The 25678-nt window shown below is 37.8% G+C and overlaps 1 long non-coding RNA gene across 1 annotated transcript; it reads right to left on the bottom strand.

Annotated features, from left to right (window-relative positions):
* Window positions 1-449: 449 nt before the first annotated feature.
* On the bottom strand, window positions 450-24884 carry LOC308059363. The gene is made up of 2 exons (XR_013926221.1): window positions 19105-24884; window positions 450-19074 (listed from the first exon to the last, which is right to left on the bottom strand). It is a non-coding gene; the product is annotated as an uncharacterized lncRNA (long non-coding RNA).
* Window positions 24885-25678: the final 794 nt, after the last annotated feature.

Raw genomic sequence — 25678 nt, forward strand, 5'->3', positions numbered from 1 at the left:
GGTTCGTGCCCTAGACTGCAAATACTTTTAGTTATGTTTCTAAGCTCTTCTAAATTCCTTAAAATTGAAGTAATACACAAAATACTCTTTAGTTTGTGTGGATACTTGATCTTAACAGCACCTAAAGTACAGTATACAACTTACTCATGAACATTTTTACTTACCTTGGCTAATATATATATAACTAGGTATAGCTTGGTTGCCCCTTGTTCTAACTTTCTTCTGGTGTTATCCCAGGAGCACTAATTATATTTGAATAAAATTTTAATAATATTTAAATAAAACCCAGTTTCCTTCATAAACATGAAGGAAAAAACACTATCTGCTCTTCAGAGTATTTTCTGAAGTTTATGCAATTCAATTTGTGCATGTTCCTTTTCACTGCTTTACTTTAAGGCCTAGTCTTATCCCCAAGTTCCACATCGCTATTTTATATTTTTATATTTATATTATATTTACCTATACTGTTCTGAATCTGTCACAATTGAGAGCAATACACCTATGAATAATGGAAATGTATTTTGTTTATCACGGCACACAGATTTTTACAAAGTATCGAGAAGTCTCAGGGCTTTTGTGATGAAAAAATGAATTAGAACAAAGCCTAAAAGTGGAAATGCAAACTACATAGCATTAACAGATTATTTGAACATTATGTACCATTACTTTTTATTCATTATTCAATATTAGTATTTGCTGGGTTTGAGAAAATCCTAATGAATTGGGATGTGTTGAAAATGCTGCTAAGATTATATTTCTTGCAGTATTGTGGTCCTTCCTGTGCTAACATGTTAGAAATGAGCAAACACTGGGAAATTATGAAAAACACTATCCTCCTCCTAGGCCAAATCCTTCACCAAGGCTGTTCAGCCAGGCAGTAAAAACAATTAAATAAAATGCACAAAACCACATCCTTCAGATTATGGATGCCTGCAGAAGCTGATCCAAATCTCTGGATGCTTTGAGGTCCACTTGTCCCAAAGAAAAAGCCAAAATATTGTGTACAGTGAATACCTTATCAGTTATTTAAGGGAGAGGTCTGCAACACATCAAGTGTTGCAACTCCTGGTTGTCTCTGTGAATGTGAGTAATTTCCAGTTCTATTGTACCATCATGCACAGCATCATGGAATGATTTGGTAAATTCTTGCTGACTGTAATAATGCATATTTGACTTTTTTTTTCCTATATGAAATAGAAATGTCTATACATATATCAATGAAATTCTGTATGACAGACCTGTATACATCTCAAGTATGAAATAGTGAAAAGAAGGGAAAGAACAGAGCTCCTTATTGTCTACAGAGATATAGTAGCTCAAGGCAAAGGTACTTTTTCTGAAAGTAATTTGTGATTAACACTCAAGAAGTTGTTCTTAACATGTAGTGTATTGAGGCAAAATGCCCATTCTGAAAATGGTGGTCCCAGCTGGCAAATTCTGTTAACTTGAGGATGTGTAGGACATAAGATAAAAATCAATGTGCCACAGAAGGCCAGGTACTTGGTTGGTGTTACTGTTAATAAAGAGATGTGAATTTTCAACAGCTCAGGATCTAGACCATAAAAATTTGCATGACTTAATCTAAACCTCTGTGAAGTCAGTGGCAGTGTTTCCATAGGTTTTAGTAGGTGTTGTGGCAAAGTTCAGTGCTGAACTTGCAGTGCTTTCCAGAGCACTGAAATGTGGAAAAGAGGATAATTTGTTCACTGAATTGCCAGTTTTGTTGCTAGGAAACATAATTTCTTAATAGAGGATACAAAAGCACAGGAAAAGTTAGAGTTTCACTTAGCAACATGACTGTTGTGAAGAATTTAGAGATTCAGTCTGATTTGGATGAGATCCTGACCTACAACCCTTACTTTTACTGATATCTTCACTGTTGCCATTGCTGGGGACACCTGTAACTCCCATTAGATTGAGTGGGATTTGTATGTGCTTAGCACTTCTCAGAACTTGGACCCTGCCACTTACACACGTCTTGTATGCCGAATTTGCAGAGTCACAAACCTGGAAAAAAATTGACTATTTTGGTCCTTTTGGGTTCTGGTCAGGCCAGAAATACTGAGAGAGTGGCTTGTCCCATATTATTTCATCACTTCAGCTTTTCTTCCCATTCAGCAGCAGAAAGCTCAACAGCATATGGAAATGAAAAACAATCTTATAGAACTTATCCTGTCATTCAAACCCTGACTCTGGTCTGTTCTCCTGTCTTTCTGTGGCTCTGAACCCACAGGCCTTGCTTTCAGGAGTGGGCTCCTGAAAGTGTTCCCAGGCTGGTGCTAAACATACCACCAGCATGCATCCAAGGAGTTATATTTATGACCAACTTGTGAGAAGTCGAACATACTGCAAAACTGAAAATTTGACTTGCAGATTTTTGAGGTTCAAGTTGTTAGTTCCTGTCTGTATTAGTTCCTCCCCCTGGAAATCCTGATACTTCATTCTCCTTCCTCTGCCGTTGCCAGTGCAGCACAGGGATATTTCTGTACATTGAAATGGTACTGGCTACCAAGAAACCTGAATATTTTTGGCCTGTATTCTTTGGAAGCACATGGATAGTCAAAATGGAACAGGTGGGAGAAGGAAGTATTATTCCTACTTTACTGATGGGAATGAGAGCCCAGAGTATCAATGGTTTCTTCACAGCTGGACAAGAAGTTCATGGGACGATTCCAAGATCCCAAACTAATGCTGTAACCATAGGACCATTCTTGTCTTGGATGAGTGTGTGGGACCATGTAATATCTTCAGCGTATTTGAAGGACAATTATTCAGCCGCTTCTCTCTATTACTTTTCTAATAAAAATCTACACACACATGCTATTTCAGAAGAACTGCAGAGACGTGCCCAATAAAAATACTCAGTGGCATGCTAATGATCGAGCCTAGTTATCAAAAATTAAAAGCCTACCCACCATAGAGAGCTTAAAGTACATAATATAACTTTCATTGCATATCTTGTAACGCCAAATTTCTTCAGAGGAGCCACAGTTCTAATTTACTCTTATTTAAAAGCAAACTGCAAGGAAAACCACAAAATTCCATGAACTTCAGTGATGCGCCCCAGGGGGCATTTGGCACATTACCACTTGAAACCTATTTCATTCCCAGCCCCCTGAAATTGCATCAGCTCCTATTCCATTATGAAATATTAGCATTTGCAGCCTGTACATCCTACTGGAACTGATGAGAACCTTACAGATGTGCTTGAAAACTTGTCCCCTTTCCCTGAGACTTACTGGAGTCCCCACAGACTAATGTCATTCTTCACCAGTTGCTACCTCTTATGCAGAAAAGTTAAAATCTGCTGGTCTCGGTTCTAGAGGCCTGGAAAACATTATTCAAGGTAGCCCCATGTCAAATATGTGGAACTTCTATACATCCCTATAGGACACTATTCCATTTGCCACTATACCCTAGCCAAGCAAAATTAGGATGAATATCATTAAATCTTTTCTGTTTTTATTGGGTTAGGTTTTAGGACAAAAGCCTTGATAAGCAATGTGGTTAGTATCTTCCTAATCTTAAATCCTTTTCTGGGTAGAAATTAAACGAGAAGTCAGCCTGGTTTTGATTAGGTTTTCTTTTAATAGTGAACTGAACTAACAGTAAAAATTAACTATTTTTGTTTAAACAGTGGTTTGTTGGATAACCAATAAGTTTTAGAGGAAAAACTTCCATAGAGTGAACTAGTAACCGTGTAGTAGTTTTGGTGACTTTTGATTTGCTGTCTTTTTTCCCTAGTTTTTTGGTCCAAACGTTTATATTTATGAAGTGGACATCTAACTGGATCTGAAATATTTGGGGTTTTTGATATTAGACGTTCTTTTATTGTCACACAGTAGTTCTTTCTGTAGTAGGGGAATACATAAATTAGAGACTCTTTTGCATATTTTCAGGTGATCACCTTCACTGAGCACATAATAATCTGAAATAAGCATAGAAACTAAGCATAGAAAGCTATAATTTTAAACACCAGACTTTCTAATTTTATTTTATATGCAGATGTGCAGCATTTCTGTAAACTATAGAAGTCCTCCAAAGTGTAAGCCTATCTATGGCACCCTTGGGCAAGGCTAGAATTGCGAAAATTTCAGAGCAAAGGTTTTTTTTGCTGTTGAAATGAGCAGAAAAGCTGTAGGGAGAAATGAGTTTGCATTGTTCAATATACATAAAGGTGCTTAAATTGTGTTGAACGCTAGGGCCAATTTGACTGAACTCAAGTGAACATTTTTGGCACAGATGTGACAGAGCAGATAAAACATGCAGGGGCAGGTGGTTAAGATCAAGCATTCTACTACCAGCGTTAATATTTATATAGAGACTGGATGGGATTTCTGAAGTCCGTGATGATGGTGAGAATCCTGTAACAACTCAAGACCAGTTTTAAATTACAGTGGTCTCTGCAAATAACATATTAATGCAAAATTTGCATCTTTAGCTTCAAAAAGGCAAGAGTCATGAACACTGTTGTAGGTTTTGGGTAAGAACAAGGAAATTAAGTTGAAATAAATCATAAAGATTAAGATTTAATTTGAACATAAATGATGAGATAGAATTTGGAGGGTAGTACTCCAGGTGGCAGACAATTTCCAGGTTGCCTCCTTTTCTCACTTCAAGCTAACTTGAAACTTATGAGCAAAGGTGAGATGGAGTGAATGTATGAATTTTTGGCCTTCAGCTTGTATAGGAAAAATCATTAAAGAATTCTGGAGAAGCTGGACACTTTCGTCTAAAATTGCTTGGGGTTTTTTTGGTAACCTTTTTTTCCAATCGTTTAATTTAAAGACTAATATGAAAAGGTTTTATTTTAGGATTTTGACAGATGGTGTTTTTTAACTAAATTTTTATTAATTTGCCTTTCTGAATTTCAGAAAGGACATTGCAAGAACTTTTTAGACCTGGTTTGGGTTTTTCTCTGATAAAAGTCAGGTTTCAGTGTGAATCTTATTCAAGAGGTTGTAAAATTGAAGATGTATCCACTGAAACTAAAGTTTCTCAAGGGGTTCTTGATTTCTCATCCCAATTCTACAAATAAATGCCTCTGTCATACAAATTCTAGACTCTTCTGCTTCTTGGCAGTTCCTTGAAACAAAATAAAAGGAAAATTTCTTTTGTGGAGCAACATTTCCCTCAATTCACATTTGACTAATAGCCATTTTCAGTTGTGCATTATGCTGAAGCATAGGTTTATTTTTTAAATCCTTCAGTCTAAGCAGTATGTTTTCCAGAGCATTGATTGCGTGACAATGATGGAGACATACAAAATGCTTTCTAGGAACCATGTAATTACTCAGTAAATATGTTTATGTATGTTTGTGAGAGGAGAAATATTCTTTTGTGCTGATTAGTTAGAAGTCACTTTAGTATCCTGTAGCAAATCAGTAATGACTTAAGAATGTGGAAGAGGAAATGCCTACCGATATACTAGCTCATGATTTTATTAAACTTTTCTCCGCAATTCAGTCACTTCATACATCAATGGTAAAGTTTAGAATGGCAGTGTTACATTTATTTGTGGTGTTTAATTACAGATCCCTAAAATTTGTTTAGTTAAATTGCATTGCAGCAGATATGGCATTTTATCTCCAGTGTTACAAAAATCTTTACTTTTGGTCTTAGTGTGCCTGCTTGTCTGTTCAGTGCTCTGTAAACAAAGTGAAACTACACAGTATCTTCAGTGTTCTGACTTCCTGAAGTCGATTCTCTCTGTTACGTTGGGTAAGGCCCTTTTCGAGGTTCCACTGAAGTACAGGAAAGTATTTATGCCCATAGCAGAGGACTTTGATTGATACCATAGGCTGAGATATGTTCACAGCAGGTGGCTACCAAGGCATGCTTTACAAAAATTTATTATGGATAATATGTGATCTGAAAGACAGTAAAAAAGCATGAATTTTGTTAGTGTTTGTTATGAACATTGATGCAGCTCTTCCTTGCACCTACTCATATATTAGTAGCCATCTCTGCAGGCACTAGTAGCACCAGTTGGGAAGGGTGCTTTTTTTTTTCTTTTAATAATCTCAGCATTCATCTTAAGAGACTTTAAAGGTGAAGAAAGACCTAATTTTCTCCTACAAAGTCTTTCTTCAAAGAGAGAGGTTGTCTCCCTCCACTTGGGGCAAGTTGGCTCATATTCTGGAACATGTGGATTTTATGTTTTATATAATCCACACATGTCTTCCTTTGAGCACAGGCTAGAACGATATCTTTTAATTTGTTTGTTTGAAAATGAACCAGTACTGAAAGAGAGTTAGAGTCCTCAGCTTTGTTTCCCTCTTGTGTAATCACTTCTTTCTTTACTGAGCAGTCAATGCTGGCTTTATGCCAGGAGAGCTTTTTCAGGTCATCCAAACCAGGAGAAATATTATTTTTTTTTTAACAGGAAAAAATATTTTTTAAAAAGCAAAAGCCAAACCCAAACATTCTTTGGGAGTAATTTCTTTGTGCCATTTGTATAGACCAAAACACCCCAGGTATATTCATGGCTGGGTAACTGTTTAAACTTGGATAATTTCAAATGCTTGCTCTAGGTTATTTTCCATAAATGCAAGTCTCCTAATTTCTGCTTGTCAATGTATATTTAGGCAGTCTGGGGCAGAAACTTTCTTTTGCTATATCTGAGTATAATGCTTTTTTCCAAAAGTTTGTGTGTGCAGCCTCTTAATATTGTTGTAGGTTAGCACATGAACTCGCTAGTGTATACTATAAAACAATTATTTTGTTCCAATACTCTCACAGCATTTGAGACCAATCTCAAGCAACGTTTCCTATAGCATTTAGCAGTAAAAAAGACTTTTCTGTCTTTTTCTTCCAGATTCTTAGAAAACAGTTAGTTCTTGTTTTTTTTGCCAATTGACATTGGTTAGATGAGATCCCAAACTCTTTTTAGTATGAATGGCCTTCTCTGCTTTGGTCTGGTGGGTTCTCATTACCAAATCTAAAACACACATCGGAGGCAGTAGGTCTCTGAATGTGGATACTTCGACTCCCAGGATAAAAATAAGAGCTCTTTACAAGTAAGGAGGAAAAGCACATGGAACCTCTTGTTTGCATCACATTTATTAACATACCTCCTTGGCAAGCAAGATATTGGCAAAGACTGAGGGCAAAGCAAGAGGAAAGAGCTCTGTGCTGATGAGGCACTGCATGGAAAGGTTACATTTATCAGACAACCCTTGGGTAATATTTATAAGACTTTAAGAGAATATCATGGTGAAGTATTTTTGAAGAAATTTGAGTTAATGGATTTATGTTAATGTATTTGTGATGACTTGGTTGATATGGCTGCTGACTTCATCGACAGTGGGTACCCACCAGAGTAGCCCTTAGGAGAATCAGGGCCTATAATCTTACCACCAGAACCTTTTTCTCAACCAGTTCTTGTCAAAGCCTCTCCACTACAGAAGGGTGTAGTAGTTCTTTGGGTGCAGGATGGTCCTGCACTCTTGTGATCTTTGCTTTGTTCAGCTAAATCTCTGACCTGGTCACTAGATACTGGTAGTTTGTTAAATTTCTAGCTTGTATTTAGGTGTGTTTCCATGGAAATATGTATATCCCTACCATCTGGATTCCAAATCTGGTGATGTAGGGGTAGTTTTTGTTCCTAACACTGAATCAACAGTCCTTAGAGACAACATTACTTCTTGAGTGACACCAAGTAGATTATCATCTCCTGTTATGTTTTGAAATTTTTGGCTCTTGATGGAAACACTGGTAACATATTTTTAATGAAAAATATACCACTTTTTTCAGCTGTAGCTTTTGGAAGAGTGTACATCTTTTTAAATGAATATCTTAATTTTGTTACATTGTGACAGTTAAAAAGATTATACTGTTGGAGACACCTTTATTGCTTGGTATTTTTGTTTTGCCATTTTTTATTATAGTAAGATGGTGTCTAATCAATTTATTGGAAATAGGAGTAGTAGGAAGTGGCTTGGTTAGATGCTGCAGTGACTCTTTAAAATGCTACAGAAGTGTCTGGGTCTCTTTTGCTTGGATACTGCAACACAGCACATGAGGAATATATTTTTGTAGTTGTATAAAAGTCTAAAGTGGTTGTCACAGACAAATAGCACTGAGGTGTTTGAAAGTGTTAAAGAAGGAAAGGCATACATTTACTTCTGAAGAAACAAAATAGATGTATAAACCAGTGATCACTTCTTAAATCTACGTTATGTTGCAAAAGAAGCATAATCAAAAAGGCTTCACCACAACATCACTTTATTATGACTCGTTGCCAACTCCCAACTGTTGCAGTTGGAAGGACTGAATTACCTTGGATTTTTCTTTTCATGTACAATTTGCATATCATAACTTAACGTAGGGAGGGAGAGCAAGAGGAGCAACAAAGGGAACAATAGGGATTTTGTATGAGGCCAGGTCAACACTTGCCCTAAATAATGGTTGATGACTGAATTTCTTATAGTGGGTTACCTACCAGCACCGGCTGGTTTTCATCATGATGGTAAAGGAAAACATTTTGCACAATAAGCATTGGTCCCCTTGTTATGACTTGAAAGCTGCACAACTGCTTTTCATTCCAGGAGAATATGAGTGAAAAATCACCTTAAGAATATGGCAACCCTTTGGTATTATATGCATTACTTTCAGTAATGTATATAATAACATGTAAAGCAAGGGCAGGAAGACATTTTGTATCCCTTTTAATAGGAAACCTAAACCTGTGGATAAAACTTGTTTAGCATAACTACATAGAATTTCCTTGACTGGGTTTGTTTTGGCTTCTCCACTGTCACAGATGTTCATTATTACTGAAAGAAAACACTGTAAATTCAGTAGAGAGTTTAAACGAGGAAAGGGAGAAATCGGAATAAAATTAGAAAGGTTTTTGTTGTATGTGACCTGATCATCAGCTCTAGAAAGCATGTTAGCAACCTGCTGTGATCTGGTTTCCTCTGGGGAGAGCAGTGACGTAAATCCACTTACCCCTAATAGGAGCTGTTGAGATTATTGAGTGATTTGGCCACTGGTCAAATGAAAGGGAACACAACAAGGTGAAAAAAAAAAAGCTTTCAAAGGGTGTTTTCAGGTTTGAAGGAGATAAGATGGGTTTTGTGCCTCTTTTATCACTTTCTCATGCCAGAGTACCTTAGATGTGTCTAGAGGGAATTGGTCCTTGCAATTGCAGTTGCTGAATTCACACGGGAATTTTAGCTGACCTTGTCAACTCTGAGAGCAGTGCCTTAGACAGTGCAGAGACCCTCCCTAGGTTTGAAGACCTCTATTAATAGAACTGTGGCATCTAACTGAACTTTAGTACTGGAGGTGTGAGCTTTTTCACTGTTTCTAGGGTTTTGCTTGCATATGTTACGACTGTACAATGAAGCCTTGAATCTTGCGAGATAACAGAAGCGTAATCCCCAGTACTCTAACAGCGCTGGGCTTTGCTTCTGCTTCAGCAAGCTTTTCATGGATTCCACAGCATTTTTATCATCAGAGCTTTTTTTCAAGCTGTTCTAATGGTATTGGAATTTAAAAATCAAATTGAAAATCAGATGTATGTATTCCTGTAGCTTTGTGTGTGTGTGCTTACTAACAGATGTCTCACTAGTACTGATCTGTGTTCAATCTTCCATATATTATCAGGGAATTTTCTTGCTAATTAGCATTTTTGGTCTTAACAGACCTGTAACTCTTCAAAAGCAAGAGGGACTTTTTTTCATTCAGTCTAGTAACTGCATTGCTGAGTGGTGTCCCTCCAATACAGCTATCAGTTTAGAGGTTCAGAGGAGAAAAGCCCTGTCCCAGGTAGGTATAACTGTATGTGACAGGCACAGAAACCCACTAACACTGTAGTAAAAATTCTCGTTAGCTGTTCCAGTTCAATTCTCATCTAATTTATCCTTGGCTCATGACCTAATCTCATCTTAGCTTACTAACAGAGCAGGGTAAAAACGCTTTACATATAAAATGGATCATAAGCATCTTATGCCTTCAAGGGTTTTGAGAAAAGGAAAGAAAAAGAAAATCATGATGGGAAGGAAAGATGACTATTTCACAGATAAACATGGAAATGTAATTCTGTTAGTAATTATGCTTCTTTTGAAAATGCACTTTTTATTGGAAGGGAAACAGAATGAAGCCTGAAATAGTATCAAAAGTTGTAAAGGATTCAGTGACAAAATAACATGTATGTAAAGTGAATGATTTCTAGAAAAATAGGTGAGGTTTGAAATAATGGCTAGGTAGCTTTTCATGGTATTAAAGGAAAATTATTCTATAACTTCATTTATTTGTTCTTTTCATTCATTTACGTAACAGTAAGCTTTACCTATTGTTGTTATGTTCCACAAACCTCTTTGTTAAGATTTAATTCAATTTTATTAGCATGTTTTAATCAGATAATAGTCATGAAGATTTTTGTTGTGGTGTGGTGTTAGAAGTAAAAATTCTTTGAACTTGCAAAGTTCCTGTCTAGTAAACCTTAGAAATTCTTTGGACATGTCAGTGAAGAGAAAGACAAGCCAAAATATGTGAGGGTAGAGGTTATACAGCAACCAGTAGGACAAAGGAAGGAACAGAATAACTGCTTCTTGAGAGAAGAGGCTTGGCAGAACCATACCATAAAATCAAGAACATATAGCTGTAAGAGCCATTCCAAAAGCACAAGCTCACACTATGGTGGCACCTGTACTTGGGTACATAGCTGAAAACTGAGTGCTGTGGTCTTAATTCACCCATCCGAGGACATTGTCCTTCTTTCATACCCCTTCAGGCCCGTGTCTTTGACAGCTGTTTATCAGGCAACACTCCAGCAGAATGAAAGTGTGCTTTACCCTAGTGCATGGGGAAATGTTATTGTGTTATCATGTGGAGGCAAAAAAACCCCACATGGATAGAACTGAAGTTCCTTGTTTGGTTTGTGATATCTCAATAATTTGGATTATAGTAAGGTCTGCATTTATATTTGCAGTGCCATTAATGTTTTTTTTTATTATTATTTTATTTTTTGGTATCATTTATATCACAGAGGACTTTTGCTTCTGGTGGCCACAGTGGCTTCACCACAGTGTTTCTAATGTAAATATTAATATAATTTCCTTTATGTAAACCAAAGAAAATGTAAGAAGGGGTGAGGAAGAGTTTCAGAAATATCTTTCCTATGGAGTTTCTAGACAACTTGCCTGGATTTTGGGGCTTTGTTGCTTTGTAAAAAAGAGAGATAAGCAGGTGGAGTATATTTAAGCTATTAAATCAAAGCAAATGTACCAGCAGGTGGTCGACTTTTGAAAGTATGAGAGCTGGAAGAAGAACAAAAGGTTCCATTTTCTTTTAAAAAAGTTACCTTGGATTAGACATCTAGAAGAGAAATGTGGAAAGCCAAAGGGGTTTTCTTTAATGAAATTAAGAACTCACATGTTAATGTCACATCTGAAATGGGTCTTATTCGTGGAGTCAGTCAGTGACTAACCTTTTCCAGCAGTCATGATTGCACTAGTATTTTTGTAAAGATGCGAAAAAATCCCCAAAACTTATTTCTGTAAGATATTATATCTCAATATTTTATATCAACATAATGAAGACAAAGAAATTCACTAATATAGGGTTTGCATACATAAATAATTATAAGGTGTTTAGTCAAACCATATGCTGTCTTAATTCAGGTATACTCATGAGACTCTTCATCTTTAACCACCCACAAAGTACTGGAGTTTAATATAACTCTATCAAATGTATTATTGCTTTCAAATAATTTTTCCCCAAGTAAAAGACCATATAAATAAAAGCCCCTCCTTTTTTCTTTTCTTTTTTTTTTTTTTTTTTTTTTAAGTAAAAAAACATTTGTTAAACTAGTAAGTCCTACAGATGTTTTGCCCTGTAAAATCTTTTGACGTGTTTTGACAAATGGCCCTTTCCACTGGCAGCCTCCCTACAGACAAACAGACTGAGAGCAGGGCCACTCCAATCTTCTCAAGCATCAGATTAAACCAGCAGAGAATATTCTGGAAACATTTAATGAAAAATATTTGCTCTATTTGACTAAATAAAAATGTAGTGAAACAATATTTGCTTTCCTTGGGTTTTTTTTCCATGTACTCCTCCCTGTTCCCAACTGGAGCTTTGAAACAAATTCACGCTCAGTAAACTTACTGATAATGTTTATCTGCAAGAAAGCTGTGTCTCTATCCATCTTAAATTTTACATATGATTTGATTTTAATGTCAACATTGGTAAATATTTTTCCCCAACTTAGGTATGGGAAAGTGAAGGGCATTGAGAATGGTTTTCATCTTTGTTGCATGCTAGCCTAGGGTTTTTTTGCAAAATGTTTTGAAAATATTATTTCATTATTAAATACCTCCTGTGAAGAGAGTGGAAGATGTTTAAGTGGGCAAGTCTCACTGATTCTGAGTAGTGAGTTTCCCTACTTCTAAAATGCTTTTCTAATCATTATGTCAGGCTGTAGTTTAGCTATGCTCTTGGATTCTTCAGCCACAGGAAGATCACATGGATGTTCACACAAACTATGTTACAAACTTCTGCTAGGAGGCCACCCCAACCTGGAGGAAAAGACCTGGAGGACAAGACCTGGAGGACAACGTGCACATTGCCATATGTGCATACATTGCTGTCCCTGGGGAGAGAATGAGGCAATAAATTATACAAGACATTATACAATTAATGCATTATTGTGAAGTTAATAAAGTCATAGAGTAGCTGAATTTCCATGAAGCATTGATGCAATTTGGGTCAATTACAGACAAGTGTAAAGATCTGAGGCACCATCTGATATGCAAACGATAGAAAATATGCAAAGATGATGGTCTGTAAACCTTGACATCCAAACACTGCCCTGCTGAGAGTAAGAATGTTACATGGTTGTGTGCCTTCAAACTGGTGTGTATGTATGTGCGTGTGTGATTTATAACACCTGTTAAGGATGACGTGATTCCTTCTCTTTTGCTGTCAGGTGCATCCAAAGAGATGCATCTCACCTCCCTTTATGTTTTGGCAGGGTGTACTAGTAAAAGGTACTACCTCTAACAACAAGCTTTGCTGTGTCTTAAGTCCTTAAGCCTGCACAGCCACCGCTACTCTGCTGCTACTCACTAAGGCCTCTGCTGTAGTGAAAAAACAGACTGAGAGAGAAATACGTGCAAATGGCAGTTCATCCCATCGGAAGACAAATATCTACTGTGGGAGATGAGTCACCCACCGGAGATGCTGCTCCCTTTCTGCTGCTGTAAAGGAGTCTGGATAACTGCCTAACATCTGGAGTGCTAACACTAGGTGTGATGGACCCCTCCCGAGTGAGATCTGCAGAGAGGGCCAAACAAGAGTCAGTTCAAATCAACAGGATGACCGAGCATCCAGAACAGGCAGCAAATTCCAGCAAAGCTGGAATTTCAAGTTGTGCCACAGGTCTCTGAGCTATCTCCAAAATAACAATAGCTGCTGACCTGCAACACATGGAAGACCTACCAGGTGTCCCTGGCTTTTCTTACCAACCAAAGTACAAAATGCTTTTTTGACAAAAAGCCTTGAGATTGTTGAGGTGTCTCACTTATACCTTGTCTTTTCTTTCTCTCCGCTGAGGTGTATTAATTATAAACATAATTTTTTAAAATTTAAAAAGCATAAATTTTTAAAAACATAAGGCATTTTGAGAGCTGCTTTCCCAGTTAGCTTCTCTTAAAAATAAGAAGGAACTAGAATAACAACAAATGACTGAATTGTGGCCACGATTACATGTATATGGTTCATCTTAAATTAGGGAAGAGCTATATACAGTTATGACCTCTCCTGTTCCAGGTTGATTATGCATCTTTCTATGGTTTGCTTTTGGGTTTGGTTTTTTTTTTTTTTTCCTGGTTTTGTTTTTCTTTTAATGTAGATAGTTACTTACCCCGGTCAAAAATCCCATAATACTACTAATTGTTACAGAAAAAAATGAACATTCACATTAGATGTCTATATTTCTCTACTGAATGCTGTATTTATTGTTAGCGATGTATATTTGGTGTATGGAATGTTTAAGCAATGGCACATATTCCTTCTTCCTTTGTCTGTTAATCCAGGGAAGCTGTATATGTTGAAAAACACTCAGGGAATCAATTGTGTTTGCCATTGAAATTAAATCCTAGAGGTGAAAAGTTTCATTTTTCCATATATCAAACTATGATCATTGTTTATTTATTCCTTTGCAGAGAGAGATCAGTTAGAACTGGAAAAAATCAGTTAGGACACAAAAGTATATGCAAGGCAAACCTGCAAAGCAAGATGTCATGCTATGTACTCATTTTCCTGACTCTATAAATATTTGAGACTGCACGTAGTGGAGTGCCCTTCATTTTTTGTTTTGCAATCCGTTTCTAAAATTGAATGTATTTTTATGGCAGTGGTAGAGATTAACTCTTTGATAGCGTTGTTGTGGGTTTCTAGAATTCTGCAGGTATACTCTGGAAATTCAACCTGCCTTTGTACTCATTGATGAAAAAGGTTTGGCAGCTTAAGGAAGCATAAAATGTAGTTTACAATTCTGGGTGACTGGAACAGGCTGAAGTAGTTAATACTGTATTGCACAGCATGTTATCCCTGTTCATTCTTGTTTAGCTTTCTTCAGCTGTTAACAGTCCAGGGAAGTGCAGAAAATTAACCCTTTGTTTAAATAATGAGTTGTCATTCTCTGTTATTTGTTCAGTTCTTGTTTGGTGTTATATATAGTCAAAATTCTTATGGTCTTGTTACTGTTATTTGCACTGAAGTTGCACCAAGTGATGTCTCTAGACCTCTGGTAAGAAAAGACCCCACTTACAGTAGATGGCTGTAAAGTCATTTATTAATTGCTTATGTAGGGTATAGAAATTCGTATACAACAGTACAAAAACCTGAAGGATGGTAGTGGAACAGGCTGGTTCTTGTTCGTGCTGCTGGTGCTGAAGTGGTTAGGCTATAGTTGACAGGTCCTCAGTCAGGTTTCTTGTGCCTCTTCACGGTCTGCATTAGTATCATCTGCAGGTTGCAACCACATGCCAGAAGGTCCAAACAAAGCATATTCCTTCCTTTTCTCCATTTTCGCTGTCTCTTTTGAAGGCTTTGAGTGTTCCTATTTCCCCTTGTACTATCCTATCCTACCTCTTTGTCCCCTCCATTTCTTCTGCCTTAGGATTGCTCCTTCCTATGTGCCAGACCCAATTATCTCCTCCGGCCAGTTGTTCTCCATGCTCTCTATGTCACGTATTCATTATGTATGCTCACTTTTTCCTTGCTGCCATTGCCATCTCTCAGACAGCCACTATTATCACTGCTAGTGAGGATAAGTCTGACGTGTTATTATTTGTCCAGGCAGGAGGTAATTCATCTCACCTGTGTTTCTTGAGCAATGTACTTGAGAAAAATGGTATGAATGATAAAATGAGTGTGGATATTGGGATGAGCTGTCTGTCAGTAATAGGTATGCAAGAAACTGAAAATCTTAGGGAGGGATTGCTATTGTTAGTGTCCTGATAGGCAAAGTATCATTCTCCAGAATCCTTCCTTCAGTAGTTTCGTCAATGCCATCCATCCCAGAGGATCACAGAAGAAATGTCACACCAATGCTGGGTTGCAGTCTCTTGATTTTGAGTCACCCTGTGTGCTCTGTTCTCAGCAGCAGCAGCAGTGATGGGAACCAGCCTGGCTTTTCAGGGCATCACCACTTGTAAAGCAGCCTTAAACCCTCCTGTTTTGCCAAGCTTAGTAACAGCCTATTAAACACGTTTTCTATGTCCCATCATGAATTACAGAGTGATTTGTGTTCTGTAATACAATAATTTATTTAATATTATGTCTTTTGCAATATTTCATACTTTATCAGTGTCATGTTTTACATCCAGTAATCTCTTAAGTTTTGTATTATCCTGTTGCGCTTAGTTGAACAGATTGTCTATAGAAAAACATTTTCATTTTAGCAGGTTTTACTTTGTCACTTTTTCATATTTCTAAATGTTCTTTCTGCTGTTGTACTCTGAGGAGTACATGAGCAAAAGAGACTGTATTAGGAAGTAGGAAGCAGGTCTATAGGAGAGAATTGCAGCACTGAGAAAGGAATATGTCACTGAAGTTCCAGAATGTATTTTTGTTTTCCTTATTTATGAAATACTACTGTGGCCAGGGCATATTTGAAACACACTACATAAAAAAAAGTCAGAAAGTTTTGTACTATTGTAGAAATACGCACTGTTTTGTATTTTTTATACTTTTTATTGGTATGGTTGTAACAGGTATAAACTGTATGCCCAGCGATCTTCCAAGTCTAGGTAGACAAGTAAAATATAATGCAAAATGCATTTAATATGTGGTTCTTATTGTGCTCTCTGGAAATTATCCACTGGTATTTTTCAAAATGATTTCCTGAAGGAATCACACTCCAGGCAAGTATTTAAATGTCGATAGCATTTTTACAGGTATAATTTTTTTTAAATCAGGGGCAGCCCATGACTCCTGTGCAGCTTGTGAGCAGTTGAAGTGTGGCTTTCACAGCAGGTCTGTGTGACTGGTACACCTGTGCAGAGCTGTATTGGTGCACAAGGCACCGGCATTGAGCGATCTGGATTCCTGGCTGTGGAAGACAATGAATCAGCAGACATGGCTGAAGGTGACAGTGACAAATCACCCCAGGTCTCTCTGCTCTGTAGCCAGCATAGCCAAGTCTCATTGCTCAGTCCAATGATGAAACTAGTAGGGTTTCCTCCAGAGGACCACGTTCACAGCAATTTATCCTTGGTTCTTTAAAGCTTGTGGAGTGAGTCTTCTGGCTCAGAGACATACACAGATATAATCCTCTGGCCCAGGGGGGAGTAAGTTAATTGCTCTTGCTTAAAGGAATATTCATTTACTGTAGATCCTCCCACCATTTGGAAGACCCTTCTGGAGTCCTGGCTTGTAGGTGTTTCATTCTTTAAAGCTGGTGTTACGATAAAACTCAGAAAATTGTCTGAGTCAGTAAATGTTTAATCAGTAATTCAGAGAGGTAAGAGTTACTGAAAATTGTGTAGCAAGGCACAGGCGAGTGCCTTGAGGTCAGTGCTCAACAGCATTAGGCAACACACAGCCACTAGTCCAAGGAGGTGGTGTTCAAATAATTGTTCGGGGTATAATTTTCTATACCAAAAGTGCTACAGTTGACTGCGAAAAACAACTTTGGAGTGTGGGAACTACTTTTAACATTAAATTTGCCTCTACTATGGTTTGAATTAATTGCATTTGCTTCTCTGCCTTTTTGGAAGCAGTTTCTGCTGAAATAAATTTCTTTGGCTTGTCAGAGAGAAGTATTAGAGAAAATATTGTGATAACTGGAAATTTAATTACTTTCATTTTGTACCTTTCTACAGATTTTTTTTCCAGTGCTGGATACACTTGGCTGTGATAGGGACTGCAGAATGAATGACAACTTGGTTTCCATAATGTTGGAAGGAGTCTGATGTTCAAAGTTCATTAAAATCTTGTCCTACCTTAGGATCTCTGCTGATATGCCACATGCAAGTAGGATTTTCTTCTTAGACTCTTGAGAACTCTTTTTCTCTCTGTTTTGTCACGCCTGTATTGTTGAATATGTCCTGTTAAATTGCTACCAGGTGTCTTTGGGGTGAAAGCTCTCATGTCAGAATACTCTGGGTCAGGCTGCAAAGGATAAACTTTAAGCAGTTGTCCAAGAAGGCTTGTTCTTGTTCCTGCCTGTCATGCCTCAGCTGCAGAGAAGTTATGCTGTCTTTCTGCTGCTGTTACAAAGACTCCTTATTCTCAGTTATTGTGCATTTAGATGAACTGCCAAAGCTTAGACAGCAGGAATTATCACAGAGAAAGGCTATCACCAAGTCATCTTGAAAGGCCTGAATATCTGAGTTTGTCTCTCTGATGTCTCACTCCCCCTGAATCCATAGGGGTGACTGAAAAGATTGATCCCACAGTGCCTGTGGTCTCTTCTTTGCCTTGGACAGGCAGAATCCCTCTGCTTTCCACAAGGCTTTCAGGCATGGGCACTGTATCCCGCCTGCCCGTGATTTCCTCAGTGAACTAGATCATAGCAAGGCTTACCGAGGAGAGGTAAGAAAGGTATAAAAATGGTGACTAAGTTTTGACTGAGGGCAGTCAAATTCACAACTGGCAGTTGCCATCATATCTCATTGTTAATACAAAGGCCACAGAGAGTCTGAATGACACTGAACTGTCCTTGAAATACTTTATACCATTGCCCCCATGCTAGACGTTTGCATGGAGATGACTGCTGTAGTGCTTATTCAGTGAGCGTGGTGAGTGAGTCACCAGAAACAGGGAATCTCCATCCTGGATTTTGAATGTCTCCTTGCAGACGTGCTGTTCCTGCAAGGAGTGGGGGGACAGGCGCGGGAGGGAGAGCGCGGCTCCCAGGTCTTTATGAACTGAAGAAAGCAGTGCTACTGCTGGCAGCCAAAGGGCAGTTGGAGATTTGGAAACGGGGCTGCAGTAGTTTGTTCCGCTCGTTATGCCCAGTTCTTTCCAGTCAGTTGGTTATCCATTAGCTTAGGAAGTACAAAAATCACCTGGAGGTATCCCAGCTTTTTTAGTGCACATTTAGAAGATGCATCTCCCTGTTGCTCTTGTGACTCTCTTTTCATTTGTCATCTTTCTCATTAGAGAAGAGATTGTTTGCTAGCCACTTTGCCAACTCCAGGATTTATAGCAGCTGAAGAGAGTGTTTTAGGCAGGGAGGAGTAGCTGCACTGACCACAAACTCCAGAACTCTCCAAGAAGTAAATGTACTAAAGGTAATGATGTATCAGTGCAATAAACTGTAGATGCAATAAAAATGATGTACAGATGTTATTGAGTAGACGCAAAATGCGTAACATAAAAATGAAAAAAAAAAAACCCAACCCAACAACTAAATAGCTACTGGAACTTCACAGGTCTTAAATATGCTGCTGCAGACACCTGTATGGTCCAGTGGCACCTCGTACATCACATTAATTGCTTTGCTTGCCAGATAAACCAAATGTTTCAGAGAACTCTTGTCCCATTCTTGAGGCTTTAACGCCAGACTTCAAAACTAGAGGGTAGGAGAATAGTGGAGAAGGGAAGCTTAAACCACTCTGGATTAGTTTATTTGATTTTTAGTACTTTGAATTCCTTTTTCTCATCATTCCTTTAATGGAAGAAAGAAAACTCCAGTACTCTGAGGTTACAATCTATGGACTTTAGTTCAGGAAGCACCTATGTATGTTCCCGAGTCTTCTTTCCTTTTTTAATAAATGAGACCTAAGCAGATGTTTAAGCAGATTTTTTGTGTACTGATGCGCTTATGAACTAATGGTTAATGTTACGGGCTAATAGTAAAGATATGCTGAAGGGCTGTTGCAGTCTGAGGCACAGCAAGTGAAGATATGAAGGGCACCAGGATGCAGAGAGAAGCCTGCTCCTGTTGGAAATAACTTTGTCTTTGCCGAAGAGGGGAGTGTGTGTGGGAAGTGGCTGGTACTTTTAGACAGCCTTACCTTTCAAAGTGTTGTGCTTACAGTTCAGAGCTGCTATAAATTATCTGTGCTGTCTTGTTTTATTAAACATGGACAATCTGCGATCGTCTGTTCAGTTCTCTGTGCTGTGTATAGCTAACCCTTTAGTCATCCTCCCATATATTTTGAGAATAAAAATCCCAGCAGCTGGAGTACATAGCACTGGCCATGTTTTTTGTCCAACAAAGGCTGGAGGAACACGGAGTTCAAATGAATACATAACGTTTTGTTAAATTTCTGGCAACTTTACAGGGACAGACTTGAACAAATGACAAATTGTGCTTGTCAGCATAACAAACTGTGTGTTTCTTGTAATGTACAGTACTTCTGAAAGTGGCTAACAGCATACCCAGAGAGTGTGTGTGTGTGTGTAGTGTTCCTGGGGAAACAGAAACACGCTAGTGTGAAGTGAGGCATGGACTGCTGTTAATGTTTAAGCTGTATCTGCTAGTGTGCAAAACCAGACTTCCTGATCTGTGGCTAATTGTGGCCGGGTAGAGAAGGGAGCGTGGCCATGGAAATCCGCCCAGCAGGGTCGTGGTGCGAGGGCGGTGGGCACAGCCGAGCGCCAGGCCAGCTCTCTGCAGCATGCAGCTGGCGGCGCAGCTCGGCCTCTGCAGCCGGTCACATCGGTCTGAGCTGCTGGGCACAGAACTTCAGAGTGCTCTTGGGAGGAAGTCCAAAAGGCTGCAAGAGGTCCCACCTGTTGTCAAGGGGTATTCTGGGCTCACTGCAGCCTCCCGTCCTCCAGAGGACAAACTGGTCTAACTGTTTGCATATTCCTTAGCATATATTGATACATTTAACAGGAAGATTTCAAGAATTTTAATGCAGCTTTATACAACTTATATTTTAGTTTTGTCAAGTCCCCTTTTTGTGTCTTAGAGAAAAAAGGCTGGTTTTTTTTTTTTTTGTTGTTGTTGTTTTGTTTTTTCTTTTTCTTTCTCTTAGTTGGTTGGTATTCTGCTTTCTCTACTGTTTGATTTAGTTGACAGTGAGGGCACTAGTATTCCAGTTTAGGAATGCACTTTGTCAGAGAAATGATGATGACCAGCTATAGAAATGCAGTCAACATCTTATAAACAAGCATTTCTTGGTAATAGTTTTTTCTGTAATTTCCCATGGACAAAGCTAGGGGTTAAACAAAGTATTAAAAGGGAAACTGTGATCCTCATGTCAATATAACAGTAAAAGCCTAATCAGTGATCCTAAACTCCTTTAATTTAAAATATTATTATGATCTGATTATTTCTTGCAACACTCAACAGTTAAATTTTATACTTAAACACTGTATCTTCTTTCACTAGCACATAATCTACCAGTCATATGTTTTATGATGATGTGAGCATGTATCTTACCAGCAAATGTTCTGGCCAACAATAGCATCGTTTTTTCATAAGTAGGAGGAAAAATATTTTAAAAATAGCTTTAGATAAACCCAACCAGCAGTAAAAGTTTGATTGTTAATGCAGAAGAAATATGCAATACAGAAAAATGGCTTTTCTAAGTAAGTACTTTGTGAATATCAAACCATAAACTGCTACTAATTTATCTACATTATTGAATGGTGATTTTAAAAATAAATTAGAAAAAAATATTATAGAACCAAAATATGTAATTTTATCAAGCAAAATATATGTTTTTGAATTTGTGTAAGGAGAATGTTAATGTTACATGCTGTTTACAATAAGAGACTGAAGCTAAACTGAAATTTTAGTACATCTTCCTACTGTTGGAACAGCACAGAATATTCTTCTCTCATAATTTTTTTAAGATTAATCTGAAGTGATTGTTTTCCGGTCTTTACTTTCAGGTCTGTATTTAACCATGAAAAATATACAATGTGCGTAACCATTGACTACATGCCCGTGAGCTCAATTAGCTGTGTGGCTTCACTCCTTGGCAGTTGGTAGATGGCTGAGGCCATAATCTAAATCTGAAAAGTTGATTTCACTTGCTTCAGTGATACAGAAAGTCCATCATTGCCATTATAATGCAGAAAAAAACACTGTTCTACTTTAACAGTTATGGAAATAGCTTGTTTCAAATAGAATTAATACATTCCTAGAATCAGAGAATGGTTTGGATCGGAAGGGACCTTAAAGATCATCTAGTTCCAACCCCCCTGCCATGGACAGGAACACCTGCCACTAGACCAGGTTGCTCAAAGCCCCATCCAGCCTGGCCTTGGACACTTCCAGGGATGGGGCACCCACAGCTTCTCTGGGCAACCTTGCCAGTGTCTCACCACCCTCACAATGAAGTCCTAGGGGTTGATGGCTAAGGAAGCACAGTATAATTCTGTAATTAAAAGAAACACACAAGACTAATAAAGACTACCCTTATTCCTACTAATGGATAATGCTGTTGAAATGCAGCTTATGCACTTGATAATGCAGCTTATGCAGTTGGGAATGTAATATTTTAGTTTGTCAGAATCTTGTCTCAAAGGAGAGCAATTTTAGAGAATAGAACAATCTTTAAAATTTGTTAGTCATTAATTTAATTATTAGAAAAACTAATTGCAGTGACAGCCTATATAAAGAGGTACCCAGGCTGATAAATCAAAAACAATTTTAACAAGAAAAATCAGTATTTGGGAAAGATTTGCAAAAATTGTTCAACATCACCATTGCATAAAAGAAGAGCAAAATTTTTGCTTTTCTCTCTTACATGTCATGAAATGGACAAAATGTGGAAGGTAAAGGAAACAGAAAATTAATGTTTAAACCGACATGTACTTACAAGGTATAACCTGGAGGGCTTTGTTTACATGAAGTGCCACCTGTGACAGATGGTTTCTTATTCTTGACTCAGCACTACATTAATGCAGTCTCATAGGCTTGGTTCCTTTGGACTACAGGCAGAGCAAATTCATATGCACTAGAAATGTGGACACAGTGAGATAGCATTTGTTTATCATGCAAATATAGGGAGGAAGTTGGTTTTAAGCTTAGCTCCCAGTTTTGTGACACAGTCCAGCATGACCACAGGTGCACGTCTTGGTCTCCTTGTGGGCCAATTCCCACCTACAAAAATGAGAGGTGATCTACTGCTTTTTCCTATCCTTTATCACTACAGATGGTCTGAACCATCTCTGTAGGATAGCAAGCAAAACTGTTAAGTCTGATTTGGGGCCTCTAGATTTTCTAAAAATAGAGATAAAAATTACAGTTGCTGTAGGAGCTTTGATGTTGACTATGACTTTTTTTTTTGTGGTTAATATCATATTAGTGATGTAGTTCATCAGTCATTTTTGTCTCTAAGTACTTTTGGGTCAGTGCTCTAAAGCAATGCTTTTATTGCTGCAACATAATATTGAAATGTGGAAAGTTTCAGGTTTGAATCCCATGAAGACTTCTTGGATGCTACAAAGTTCATGTTGATCCTTGTTCTCTCATTTGCTGCCAAAATGTGAACATCTGTTGTTTGTCAGTGTGCTGGTGGCATTCTAGAGTGAAAAGGAGAATTTGATAACTCAACGTGTATTTAACCAAAGAAGAAACTCACTGCAAGGAGTTCACCTACTGCCCAAAGCAGCTGTAAATGCATCTTACATCTAGAGTGTCTGCAGCACCCTCTGAAGTGACACAGTGTGATTTGCCATGAATAAGGCCTTAATCAACAAAACCTAAAACCCTGAATCAACGTATTCCATTTACTGGGGGCTTGTGATGGTGGTCTACAACTTACTGGAAAGAAGGTCATATGTTCCTGCTGAAGTGAACAAGCTAAACGTGACACTTAATGTGAAGTGTGGTAGGAATTTCACAACAGGCCTTTAAGAATGCCTAAATGGCGGATTGCTCTGTAAACATGACCCTCTGGTAAAAACATAGCAAATCCAGGACATCTTTGCTATATTGGAATCACAGTTGTTTACAGCTAGAGAATACCTCTTGGTTTCTTTCAGCACAAAGCAAAATTAAATTTAAAAAAAAATAATGTGATTCAGTAGGTTAACTGACTTTCATGTGCTTTTTCATTTCCTTCTAATTTCTTTCCAGTCACTGTCACCAGATGTTTGTGTAAAGCATTATGTTTTCATCTCTGGGTGATTAAAATTGGGAATTAAGTCTCAACTAGAAAGCCAAGTAGTCTAAGTGCTTTGTATAGCCCATAAGTCAAATATAAAAATGTAACTATTTATACATTGAAAATAAGAAAATGTCTTTTGATTTACTTCCAAAGTGGATCATGTGGAATATCTATATTGGTTTCAGTGCCTTTCTGTCTTTAAGTTATTAAAAAAATGCACCAACACAAGCTATAAGCTCTCATCATGTGTGCCTAACTTCCACATCATTTTAGCAACATCCAGCCTTCTTCAAGAACTCCTGTCAGACCGATGAAAACTGAAACATTTGGGTGTAGAGTGCATTATGAATATGAAAACTCCAAAGAAGTGTTTTTTTCAAACTTTTTTGTGTTATATGCTGCAGTTGCATGGGAAGTTACTCATGTACCTTGCTGCATTAATATCTTACAAGTGTGTGTTTTCATTACACGTAAAAAAAATGGTACCACTCAGTAAGCGATTTATCATCATAATTAAATACACCGATTTATCTGTACACAGCATCTGAGAAAACACACTTAAAATACTTACTTTGAACTGATGAAGAAAGACATCTGGAACCCCTTGTGGCTGCATTATATTATACATTGTTTCCATCTTATTTTTCTGATGTGTGAGTTCTTGGCAGATTAAGTTGTGGAGAGTGATTCCCCTTGGCTGGAAAAAAGAAAAAAAAAAAAAAAAAAAGAGCCTGAACACTATCAGCAATTATTTAGATTGAAATTATAACCTATAACCTAACCAGAAATCAGTAATGTTAGGCAGTGGGCAGGTGTTTGGAGGCCAGTGAGGTTCAGTAGTTAATAAGTTAGTGCTCTACTGGGCAGGCTCTGGAAATGGACAGCTGTGTGCTTGCTCTGTGCCTATCCCATGTGGGAAAAGATGTTATATTTTATTTGAAGGTGAAGGAATTAAGAGCTGTGCACCTGGTTACTTAGCATGCTTTGGTCTTTTTAAACCATAGTACTAGTTGCAGCGAGAGGGAATGTCCCAGGAGGGCTTGATCTCCATGTCACTGTAGGTCCTGCTGCCTGGGTGAGCGCTAACATCAGCTACAAAATCATTCTGTCCAAAGGAATAATTAAGCCCTCCATTTGTTTAAAATTTGGCCTTGTGCTCAGAAATGTTTATACTGAAATGAAACATAGAAGATGACATGATTCCTATCCCAAAGAGCTCCCTAAAATCAAAAGCAAACTGTGTAAAATAAAAACAGTGGTTATTTCTGGCTCAAACTTTTAACCAGAGCTGGTCTAACAGTTATAAGACGTGGTCCAGCATGTAGCATAATATAATTTATGTTAACCTCTTCTTTATCAGTAATGTCAACTGGGACTTAAAAAAACCTTTTTTTGATTAAAATATTTTACAAATATATTTATGTATGTATACACACAGTATATTTTTTGTATGTTTATGTGTATGTATATATATATTTATACAGAGAGATATCAAATTAGGCACATATGCACACAAACACACAGAGTATGCACTTCAGGAACCTAGGTATTAATAAGATAGTAAATTACTAATGCAGCTGTTAATGCTTTAGTGTCTTCTAACCTCACCCTTGAAATTAGTAAGCCATCTACACACCGGGGTTCCCTAAGCCACTATTAGTAATCCAGCTGTATTGTCACCAGCTGGGAGTTCCCTAAATCTTTTGAGTTCAGCTGAAATAATATTTTTGTAAAAAATTCTGTGTACTAAGGGAGTGGAGCTGTTTTGCACTTGCCTAGATTACCTAAAGTGCTATTGGAAACGAGTCAGCTTGGAAAAAAATTATCAAGTTAAAGATAGAAGTGTGTGAAACATGAAAACTCACAGCATTTTGTGTTTAAAAATGTCTAAGTGAGTCTTGGAAAATACAGAATGACTTCTGACATACCCCCAAATCTCCATTATTAAACTGGCTCTACTATGATTGGTAGTGGTGTTGTGACACTAAAGAGTTGCAATTAAATTATATAGTGGTGTGGTTTTTCACGGGATTTGGGTGCTCTCTTTGAACCTCTTCTGTGCTGATGGACTTTGGTTTTGGGATGCTGATTATCCATTATTTTGAAATGCAAAGTGGCAGAATAGGAGAGAGACTCCCAGTTCC

This window comes from Falco punctatus, assembly GCF_963210335.1.
Source record: "Falco punctatus genome assembly, chromosome: 2".
NCBI classification, from domain to species: Eukaryota; Metazoa; Chordata; class Aves; order Falconiformes; family Falconidae; genus Falco; species Falco punctatus.